Below are 12359 nucleotides of genomic sequence, written 5' to 3' on the forward strand. Positions count from 1 at the left end.
TTTACACCCCTTTACATAGAAAAGACATTTCTTACCCAAAAGCTATTAAAAGACAGGCGTGAAATTCCTGGAAATCTAAAAAGAATTAATAATTTCCGTGCTGGCCGTTGGATTCTATAAAGGGTGCTCGTTTTTTATGGTTTTCAAAATGAAACAGACACATTAATATTTAGTACATTTTTGGGTAACATTTTTGTTCATTCTGCCATTTTTAGAAGGTGGTACATACACTAACATTTAAAGGTTTGGGGTCACTCATCTGTTTTCACGGAAAACGAGGACATTTCTGGCTGTAACATCATTACAAAAGGGTTTCTATTCTAACCATCAACCTTTTAAACTTAAACTTGGATCAGCGAACACAACGTGCCATTGGAACCCAGGAGTGATGGGAGTGATAAAGGGCCATTGGAACACAGGAGTGATGGGAGTGATAAAGGGCCATTGGAACACAGGAGTGATGGGAGGGATAAAGGGCCATTGGAACACAGGAGTGATGGGAGTGATAAAGGGCCATTGGAACACAGGAGTGATGGGAGTGATAAAGGGCCGTTGAAACACGGGAGTGATAAAGGGCCATTGGAACACGGGAGTGATGGGAGTGATAAAAAGCCAGTGGAACACAGGAGTGATAAGAGTGATAAATGAGTGATGTGAGTGATAAAGGGCCACTGGGACAGAGGAGTGATGGGAGTGATAAAGGGCCATATGAACCCAGGAGTGATGGGAGTGATAAAGGGCCACTGGAACACAGGAGTGATGGGAGTGATAAAGGGCCATATGAACCCAGGAGTGATGGGAGTGATAAAGGGCCATTGGAACACAGGAGTGATGGGAGTGATGGGAGTGATAAAGGGCCTCTGTACGACTGAAGATATTCCATTAGAAATCAGCCGTTTCCAGCTACAATAGTCATTTCCAACATTAACCCCGTCTGCGCTGGATTTCTGATCCATTTCATGTTATTTTAATGGACAAAATGTGCTTTTCTTTCAAAAACAAGGACATTCCTAAGTGACCCTAAACTTTTCAAAGGTAAGCGGTAGAGGGTAATACAGTGAGGGGATTAAACATGCATAGAATAGGCATACGGCTTCTGAATCTTACACGAGACTAAGGACTGATTAAGGTTTGGGTCATTACAGCAGAAAACACTGCTGATGGACGGGGCCGATCTGCCGGCAGATTCTATGTTTTGTATTATTCGTGTACAATATTTATACAAAACCGGTCTTTGTAAACTGCGTGTACAGGGTTAATCATTTTTTTTAAAAAAACTAAATATTTGTAGACTGCAATCTCTCTTCGTTGCGGTTTGGAAGGTGCTTTAGACGTTTGTAGCTCCCTGGGATAACGAGGGATTATTCGTAGATACAAGCTGTACCAGAAAAGCACATGTGAATAGTCCTTGAGATAATGATGTCAGAAGGTGAAGATCACTGGTAGAGACCATGTCTATTCTCATTTATTTATGGCCATGGTCTACTGGATCCAATTCTTGCAATTCCCCGTGTAGCTCATGTGACGAAGCAATTAATAGACGTGGCCGTCTCCCTGGAATTCAGTGTAACCAAAGTCCCGTAGAAGGATAGGATTCAGTACTGACGTCTAGAAGACAAACAGAGAGCTGGGTAACCTGGACAAAGCACTGGCCAAGCCAAGTCGGGGCTGAGCCAGACCAACTCCAGGTGGTGGACCTTCATGGTATATGTTGGCCAACGTTATGTGAATAAAACCTACGTAATATGGAGTCTGCCGTGCAAACACGAGAGAACCATAAACACGTAGACACTCTCTCTTACTCATTTACTGTGTCTGACCTCAATAGGGGACCGTTGACCCCTAAACTTTAGGCACAGAACAGCTAGATATTTTTCTAGAGTTGGCTATGACTTCCCCTGAACCTAGACCTGGTCTGAAGTGCCAAGAAGTCCCACTGCATTTAGATCTCAAGTTTAACCCAGGGTAACCCAAAGATAAACAAGAAAACAAATGCAAACATTTAGTCTTTAGATACCAAGACCATCGTACAATGGAACCATTCATGATCCTTCTACGGAATTTTCATAACCCGCAATGTGTTGTGAGGTCACAACTTGAACATTGCTTGTACTCGTGCAGAGTGTGCACGATGATTTCTCCACTTTTATTACTCTTATGAGATTAATTAAAACTAAGTTTTCACAAATATTCTGCTGTCTTCCTTTTAAGAAAAAGCTCTAGTTTTTGTATAACATAATGTATTCAGGCAGAGACCGTGGCCTCCCCGCTCCAAGAGTTGTAGGTCCGTACGAGCGACTCTATTCGTCATTTGTACGGACCTTTAACTCTTGGAGCGGGAAGGCCAGTGGTCTCCCCCCCGACCAAATCCTGGTGCCACAGCTGCTGTGTAGTGCGTTCCGCATTAACCCCGTATTAACCCCTTCTACAAAAAAACGGAAAAAAAATGAACACGAAGAATGTGTACGAATATTCGCCCGAAACGAACAAAGGAATGCGCAAATATTTGTTTGTGGGATACGAAGATTTCCCCCACGAAGACGAACACGAAGACTTGGCCAGCGCCCAAGTCTAGTTATTACTGTATGCAGCTCTGGGGGGGTTATATTACTGTATACAGTGCTGGGGGGTTATATTACTGTATACAGTGCTGGGGGGTTATATTACTGTATACAGTGCTGGGGGTTATATTACTGTATACAGTGCTGGGGGTTATATTACTGTATACAGCGCTGGGGGTTATATTACTGTATACAGCGCTGGCGGGTTATATTACTGTATACAGCGCTGGGGGGTTATATTACTGTATACAGCGCTGGGGGGTTATATTACTGTATACAGTGCTGGGGGGTTATATTACTGTATACAGCGCTGGGGGGTTATATTACTGTATGCAGTGCTGGGGGTTATATTACTGTATACAGCGCTGGCGGGTTATATTACTGTATACAGCGCTGGGGGGTTATATTACTGTATACAGCGCTGGGGGGTTATATTACTGTATACAGTGCTGGGGGGTTATATTACTGTATACAGCGCTGGGGGGTTATATTACTGTATGCAGCGCTGGGGGTTATATTACTGTATACAGCGCTGGGGGTTATATTACTGTATACAGTGCTGGGGGGTTATATTACTGTATACAGCGCTGGGGGTTATATTACTGGATACAGCGCTGGGGGTTATATTACTGGATACAGCGCTGGGGGTTATATTACTGTATACAGCGCTTGGGGTTATATTACTGTATACAGTGCTGGGGGGTTATATTACTGTATACAGCGCTTGGGGGTTATATTACTGTATACAGCGCTGGGGGGTTATATTACTGTATACAGCGCTGGGGGTTATATTACTGTATACAGCGCTGGGGGGTTATATTACTGTATACAGCGCAGGGGTTATATTACTGTATACAGTGCTGGGGGTTATATTACTATATACAGTGCTGGGGGTTATATTACTGTATACAGCGCTGGGGGTTATATTACTGTATACAGCGCTGGAGGTTATATTACTGTATACAGCGCTGGGGGTTATATTACTGTATACAGTGCTGGGGGTTATATTACTGTATACAGCGTTGGGGGTTATATTACTGTATACAGCACTGGGGGTTATATTACTGTATACAGGGCTGGGGGTTATATTACTGTATACAGCGCTGGGGGTTATATTACTGTATACAGTGCTGGGGGTTATATTACTGTATACAGTGCTGGGGGTTACATTACTGTATACAGCGCTGGGGGTTATATTACTGTATACAGCGCTGGGGGGTTATATTATTGTATAAAGCGCTGGGGGTTATATTACTGTATACAGCACTGGGGGTTATATTACTGTATACAGTGCTGGGGGTTATATTACTGTATACAGTGCTGGGGGGGTATATTACTGTATACAGCGCTGGGGTTTTATGCTGTGATCATGTGACCTCCCCTTTACGTTTTCTCCCCCCGATTGTTAAGTTTCTGGTTGTTGCTGATTGGTTCAGGCAGTCTCTGTAAGGGTGGGGATAAGGAAGAGAACGTCGGAGCAAAACACAGGAATGAATGTATTTATGCTAAAAGCTGTGACAGTAACCGTCGCCCTCTAAGCGCAGGGAAGGCAGCGTTCGCCCCAAACACCCGCCCCGGACCGGTTAATTCTCTGTCACCGAGGAAACGCAGACATCGCTCAACCGGCGGAATAAACAGCAGATGGTGGGGATTTTGATCCTCGATGAAAACTGGCGAACGTTACAGGGATTGATTTCTTCAAGCAAGAGCGTTGCCAGATACTTAACGGACGCGGCATAAGAGCGACTGTTTTCCTCTGGTACGGAGCGCTCTCCGAGCAGATGGCCGCAATACACGACACCGATATCAAAAGCAGCTGTTTGTTTGTGAATTGAACAATGCAGAAGACGCCGCGATCAATTAAAGAAAGAGTTACGACCGGAGGCACGGTCACAGCCTATTATACGTAATCTTTACGAGAAAATGTATATTCCCAGCGCGGCGCTCACGGAATCGCAGGATGGGTTTTTACTTTACGACATAAATTTTCTGCCACCGTTCTGGGCAATAAATGGGGATTGTGAGCTTTCTTTTATAGCGAGCGAGGCCAACGCGTGATACATTCATGTCATAGGTAACTATTGTGTAATAGGCCGTGCTGAACAAAATACAGCAGGGAAGGTGGAACGGAAGGAAGTTTTACTTTGCTGAAAGGGTGGTGGATGAGTGGAACCGCCTCCCAGCAGAAGTGGTAGAGGGTAATACAGTGAGGGTATTAAACACGCATGGGATAGGCATACGGCTCCTGAATCTAAGACGAGACCAACGACTGATTAAGGTTTGAGTCATTACAGCAGGAGAAACGGGCGACAAGACGGGCCGTTATATTTATAACATGAAAAAAACATGAAATTGCGTAAAAGCAGATAAATATATATTTTTAATGTTTCTGGATTTTGAAAGGAAGTCAATTGTGCAGCAATATAGGAAACGCGTGTAAATCCCCCCCCCACACACACACACACACGGGAACTCCTGCTGTCATAACAGTCAAAATGTCAGAAATTCACTTAATACGGTTTCAGGGGAATTTTCTGCAATAAAGGGAAAAATATATATATATTGCAGAACAGATGGTGAAATTCCCACAAAGTGAAGAGGGTGGCACATGCGCCGCCAGCATACTGGTGCTACGGAGCTCCCCCAAGGCTTTTCCAACGGCCTTATGTATCTTTTTAACCAGAAACGCGTCGCAAATGGAACCGCAAGCACTGTCGTCCATCAACACAAGTTACAAACCTACTACCCTGTCGACTTCACGGCCTTGCGCAATACTTATTCATTTTTTCCTCCTTGTTATTATGGCATCTCCTCTGGCAGCTCTGTAATTGCGAGCTAATGCGGTGACTTCCATTTGCTTTGTGTTCCCGTCGACGAAACGCTTTGGATGTCACCATTCAGAGGCTCCCTTTTCTATTTTCCGCTCGATTCTAGTTATTGTATACAATGTAACAGTAAAAGGCAACCGTTCGGCAAGAGAAAGAGAGCTTATGTCAGTAAGATGTATGTTTTAGAAACCCAGCATGTGTGTGTATGATGAGAGCAGCCATCTTAACTCAGGATCTAAAAGATTATTCCTCCCCACTAAGCAATTACTCCCCTTTTGTTTTGTTGCTGATTGGTTCAGGCAGCCTTTGTGTGGGGGAGAAGAAAGGAGAATTTTCCCATCTTTTTCCACACATACTGAGGTGAAAGAGCCTCCGACCAAATCTTTACAGCAAGAAAAACAGGCAGACTAGATGGGCCAGATGGGCATACCTAGGGAGTCTCTGTGTTTCGCCCAGAGAGTCCAGAAAATAACGCTTCTTCTCGAGATTTCAGGGTCATCACCGAGAAACTTCAGGTTGCGGGATGGGCGTTGTGACGTGCCCCACTCCTCGTCCACTTCCACTCCAGACACAGTAATTTTCCTCCATGTTGGGCTAGCCTCGCACTCACCGTCAGTGGGACCGGCCATTGATGTCAGCGGGAGCGCCCACCAACATCAGCGGACAACCCACCAACATCAGCAGACAACCCACCAACATCAGCGGACAACCCACCACCAACTGTCCACCAACATCAGAGGACAACCCACTGACAGTGGACAACCCACCAACATCAGCAGTTTGTCCACCAATGTCAACGGTTCGTCCACCAACGTCCCAATTACCTCAGTGGAACCACCTACCCGCATCCTGAAAAGGGAGGGCTTCAGGTAGCTGAAGCCTGGATACAAATCAGAGCTATAAAAGTTTACATCTGTCTGGTGTAAGAATTCCATCTCTGATACGGGGACTGACACTGAATAAATCCATTAGCTGTCCGATAGCGATCTCTCGCTGTTTTGATGTATAGATACAAATACAGTATTGCTTATGCAGTCGTGTAGACTCTCAAAGCACAATATAATTCAGCTTGCTGGTACCCTTTCCAGAATCCAAGGGTTATCAATAGTTTCCTCTGTTCCGTTACCTCCCCGCTGTGTCTTACATCAACCCCCTGCTCAGAATAAACTCAAGAGCGGCTTTTAAGTGCAGCGTAACCTTTGATTGAGCGCGCTTGGAATAACCAGTTTCTGAAAACGTACATGGTAATGATGCATGTCCAATATATGTATGGCTTTTTTTTCAGGTTTCATATCATGTTGATTGCATCTCCTTCTGATAAAGCATTAAGACGGATGAAGATCACCTCTGTGAATCAGTATCAGGCACATGATCTGTTTTTGGGGATCTGCCCTGCGTGACAAGAATTTTTTTTCTTTTTTTTTTTATAATCCAAAACATACGAATATTCTTGAAAACGGTAACAAATTAAAGCCCCGAACTGCGATTTTAGAGATCAGCCACTTAAAATAAAAATAATAATAATAAAAAAAAACAACAAAACAGAGTTTCCTCCGAGGCTAATACTAGTTTTGGTTCACTGAAATTTAATCTAAAAAAAAAAAAGGTATATCATTAATTCTGTCTACTGAAAGTTACAGTTTCTTAAAGCAGGGTCTGAATCAAATATACAGCAAACCAGGCACGTTCTTCATTTCTTTTTATGCCACGGGATAGCTTGTAGTGACACGATGTCCTTTGGAGCCACTTGTTTTACTTAACTGAAAAGGTCACAATGAATAATTTTTGGCTGTGTGGCTTTTTTTTTTTCTTTTCTTGCTTCTCCGAATCCTTTTTTCTACAAATTAAGAGCTACATGCATAGCGCACCAGGTCCGGGTCTCCTTTGCGGTCCTTGAGGCCTCGAGTCCCAAACCACCCTTTTTTAAATGTTTCCTGCCCTCTTCGGGTGGAAAATCGTCACTCTGTTCCATCAGGTTCTCCAGCATATCCTTCATTTATCCATCTGCTCCAGGAAAAGCTTATAATTTACCATCTATAACACATTCCCTGTACCATGGAGTCCCCATATCAGAGATGTAAGAGTTTGGGGTCTATTCGCTAAAGGGAGAGTTGTCAGGAGAGTTTTGAGAAGAGTTCCTTTTCTGATACTTGACAAGGTCCAACTTCAATGAGCTTCTGCCGTCGGAAGAGCTTGGCTGGCCCTGTATAATGTATAGATAAATTAATGAGATTTCTTTATACGTTGAATGATGCATTATACAGGGCCATCTTGGGCCTTCTTGCTGGAGAAACTTGCCGGTGAGGGCTCTTCATAATAATGTCTGTCCTGACATAAACATAATGATGACGTGAAGCAAATCACAACAGAAACTCTATTTTCCTAGCGGTAGATTTATGGGGGGGGGAGGAAAGTGCTACTTTTAACCATTTTTCAGATATGGAGTAAGTTTTTGCATATTTTCCCACTCTGTCTCCCTGGAATCTTTAGATATGTTTAGATTTATTACATGAATAAATATTTTACTTGGACTGAATAAATAAATTACCTACTTAATTAATTTAAAATAATTCATTTAAAAAGGCCAGACTAAATTTGTAAAATGTTTGTTAAATGTCAAATATGATAGCACTATATACATCAATAATTAATAATAATACAATATTATTGTTTTCTAATGAGGACGTCATCACAAAACTATAAATTACCACTCATGTTGGAATAGTGTGACATCACTCTGCTTACCTAATAATGTTGAGAATATATTTCTCGACTAACCACAAGCTTCCACAAAATGACCCAGAGTTTTTCCTAGAACAGTGGTTATCAAAGCGGCCCCCTTGGACTATGACCCATCCTGGCTGTCCCCCCCAGGCTCCAGCCTAGTTCTTCTTATAGGAAGGGGGAGGAGACAGAACCTACCTGGGGTGGAGCTAGGACCCAGTACTCAGGAAGTAGTCCAAACTTGGTCAAGGAATGTGAAGTGGGACCTCCACTGAGAATCAAGGCTACCCATTAAACCTTATTTATTAACCTTTTCAGTTCCAGAAGACCATTAAACAAAACTTAAAATGTATAGGGTTAAATTATTTTAAATGGGTATATCTTTACAGAAAAAAAATACTTGCATCAATTAGGAACATTAACGGTTAAATACAATGCAATCTGTTCTGACAGACTATCATTAATCTGATTTATCTTAATAAGTCATTTTTTTTCTAACAGCACTTAATTATTTTTCATAGTTATCTATCAATCATTTCTAGTATTTGTCTTTTAAGTAAAGAATTGCCTTGTAATTTACCCTGTGGGGATGACAGTTTTAAGCGGATAATTATTCATCTACTTCTTCTAATTAAGAAATTGCAATGCAGATTTACTCATATGTACTATCAGTTGGTTATTTTATTTAAAACCTGCTAGTTATAGAATATTTGTTAACGTGGGTGATTTTTTTTTCCCTTTTACGTCTCGGTTTATTAGTAATTTAGTGAATTGAAATTCTCAACCTTAACTGGAGGAACCCAGTCTCCCTCCCCTGTTTAAAGGTAAATGTAGGTCTATACAGGCCTGGGTTGGCCATCTGGCACAACAGGCAAATGCCAAGTTGGCGTCTGCCCAACATATTTCCATAATCACCCGATCTGCTGCCAGTTGCCACCGGCTGGGTAAGTGCAGCCACCGGCTGGATATGGTCGGCCACATGCTGGGTGAACATAAAAAAAATAATATAATAATATAATATAAATAAAAAAAATATGCCTATTCTGATATCCAGCTGGTAGCCATACCTACGTCACTCGTGGGACCTCTGGCCTTAAAGTGCCAGCGCCACCTCGTCATCCTCTGTCTTGCCTCGAGTCTTTACCTGGGGCTACAGGCCAAGGACTTGGTGCCACCTGCCAGGCAGTTGAGATCTTCAAAAGATCTTAGCTGCTTTGTGGTTAGGAAGCTGCTCCAACAGGCATCTCACCACATGTAAAAAAGAGACTTCCCTTTCCTATTGCCCATTTATATCTTCTTCACCCAGTACCCTTTAAACCTCATTAAAGACCACTCAATACCCAATAACCCTTTCTCTACCCAATCTCACAGTCCCTCCGCATGGTAGCCCCAGCACCTCCTTTGCATCTCTTAGACTTTCTATATATTTATCTTAAGGTGACTCTTTATTATGACGTTATCTGATGTGTTTTGTGGTGTGGTTAATATTATGATATTACTATTTTATTTATCAAACATGAAAATCTGAATTTCTATATTTTTCCAAGAATATTCTTCATTTTTTTCTCTCCAGCTTTTAAGTGCTACATTTTCTCCATAATAGAGCCTCCTTCCTCTACATCAGCCCAACGACCAACCTTCTGCACGGTTAAAATAATAATAAAATTATATAAAATCACCAACCTTATTTACAGACGCAGTTAAAATAATAACAATCACATTATATAAGGTTATGGACGGTGTAATTTGTTACGTAGTACAGAACATGAACAAACTAGCAGCATCCAGGTCTAGAACTAAAACCTTCCAGCTGGTGGCTCAAGAAGATTAAGTGATTTACTAAAGGTCACAAACAGCCAGTCCTCATCTAGCGTACAATGTCAGAACTCCATAGCCTCTTTCTGTATGTAATGCCATTAAGAATGTGACATAAACGCTTCACTGGAGGACACGTTACTTGAGCAGATACTGTCGATTCTCTCCCAAGTTCCAACCATCAAGTCCAAGAGATGGATGGAGCTTATTTCTCCGATTCTACAAAGGCTAATCCACGTCTGGAGATTTCACATATTATCTGACTAATTAAGCCAAAGTATCCCAGCCACAGCTGCATGGGGGACGTCTGGTCGGATTTCGATAACAAAAATTGTTTATTTTCGTACGGTGAAACAACTATAAAGTTCTAGAATGGGAAATTTAGGGTGTTTTTTTCCTCAAAGTGTTATTTAAAAAATCGAAATAGATTGCAGAAGAAAACAGATGATGGGTTACATTTTCAGCATGCGCAAAGCGTTCTGATGGTATGTATAATAATGTTAAAATAATATTTTTGCAGTCTAAAATTCTAAAACACAAGAAAGGATTGCCTATGCAGTTCGAAATATAATGTCAATTTACGTGATGATCATTCCTTTAACGTTTCCACCTCGGTTACAGAACGAGTTTTTATCAAACTGAGCCATACAATTTGGACTTCACTTCTTCTGTCAATCAGTTTTTTACCCCATAAGAACTCCACAAAATGTTGGATAGGCCACCCAATCCATCGGCCCATTTGCAGGCAGCAACACCTAGTTACCCATCTTATGGCTTTCTTTGCCCACTTTAAGTAAAAGTTCTAAATGAGCAACATGGACCATACCATTTCCTCCGATCTAAGACATTTCACATCTTAATAAGACAATGTTGACCTCCCTCGTGTCGCGTGACCGCCTTCTCCTTGTATCTCTCCTATTGTGGATCCGAATGCCCATGCCTCTGAATATATTATTCCGCACGTGTAATGAGGACTCACGTACAGTTAGATTATCGAGCTAATAAAATGGAAGCGCCAACGTTTCACATGAATAAGCCAGAGACACGATAACAAACACCCAGCATCTGCCTGGTCATAAATAATTACAAAATTCATTAGCTGCAGATGTCATTCGCGGCAGTATAGAAGGATAGGCTTGAGCACCAAGAAACCTTTGAAGGTCCCTAGGACCTCAGGGGTCCTCTGTACTCCCAGGACTATATTATGTCTCATGAACAAAGATGGGGAGCTGAAAATGGTCATAATGTGCTGTTTTCAGCTACTAATCTAGAATACAAGCCCAATATCAGAGAACCAGATGTCAGATGGTGGTGGTTACTACAAAAACAGCCTTGGTTGTGTCTTTGGGCTTTTACGCTGATGATATCGCGCATGTCAAGTTCATAAATTCCCCCGATTAATTTCTTGGTGATCCTGGTGACATCAAAGCCTTCTCCATAACTTGTATTCAGAAAGAGGGTAATTGTAGGAGATGGAGTTCCCGGGACGGTCACTACGAGCACAACTAGGACAATTGCCCCTAGGCTCAGCCCTATTATAAAGGCCATTCCCGCTTGATTATCTGCTTCATGAAGGGACCTAAGTAAATTTATACTCTAATGTAATCCATTCAAGCAATAAAATTAACATCTTAATATCTTCAATCTGCCAATCTCGTCAATATAATTGAAAGGCTATACTTCGCGGTTGTTATATATGTTCCTGCTTTAATTGCTTGCTTTTCTTGATATTGAAACGTTACCTTTGAGATTTGCGTTAATTAACCTTCCTCGTGTTTTCTCTATAGGTGATTTTTTTTTTTCAACCAAGTGAGTAACCAACCAAGACTCTGACCATGTGCGCTTTCATCCTGGAAAACTTCCCTCGTTTAAGTTAGGGTGAGTTCTATATATTCTACGGACATCTAGAATATTATCAGAAATATTGTGTGTGTTTTTGCTAAATATTCCATATTCTTCAGTATTGTGACTCATTTTGATCGAATGAAAAGTGATACCGGCAGGATTTTTGACTTAAACCAAAACCAGATATTTTGTGGCCCAGCATGAATTAAATTAGATGATAAGGAAAACCCTATTTATTAGACTTGGGCGCCGGCCAACTCTTCATGTTCGCCTTCATCTTCGTGGGGAAAAAATCTTCGCATTCCATAAATATTTGCCTGTTCCTGTGTTCAGTTTGGGCGAATATTTGTGTACATTCTTCGTGTTCGTTGTTTTCTTTGTTTTTTGCCGTTTTTTTTAGAAGAGGTTAATACGGGGTTAACGCAGTAACGGTACAAAACCTGACCACTGGTCTCCCCGCTCCAGGAGTTAAAGGTCCGTACGAAAGACTCTATTGGTTGCTCATACGTACCTTTAACTCCTGAGGCCGAAACTAGGCCGGGGGAGACCAATGGTCTCCAGGAGTTAAATGTCTATGCGAGCAACT

The 12359-nt window shown here is 41.9% G+C and overlaps 1 protein-coding gene across 1 annotated transcript in view; it reads left to right on the plus strand.

The window, feature by feature from the left end:
• The window catches only part of LRFN2 (leucine rich repeat and fibronectin type III domain containing 2), a 187843-nt gene that overhangs the window by 77677 nt on the left and 97807 nt on the right, over nt 1-12359 (plus strand). The window contains exon 2 of the mRNA XM_053461141.1: nt 11716-11806. The gene's annotated coding sequence lies outside the window, so the exon portion shown is untranslated. The remainder of the gene's footprint in view (nt 1-11715; nt 11807-12359) is intronic.

The sequence above is a fragment of the Spea bombifrons genome, chromosome 3 (assembly GCF_027358695.1).
Source record: "Spea bombifrons isolate aSpeBom1 chromosome 3, aSpeBom1.2.pri, whole genome shotgun sequence".
In the NCBI taxonomy this organism is placed as follows: domain Eukaryota; kingdom Metazoa; phylum Chordata; class Amphibia; order Anura; family Pelobatidae; genus Spea; species Spea bombifrons.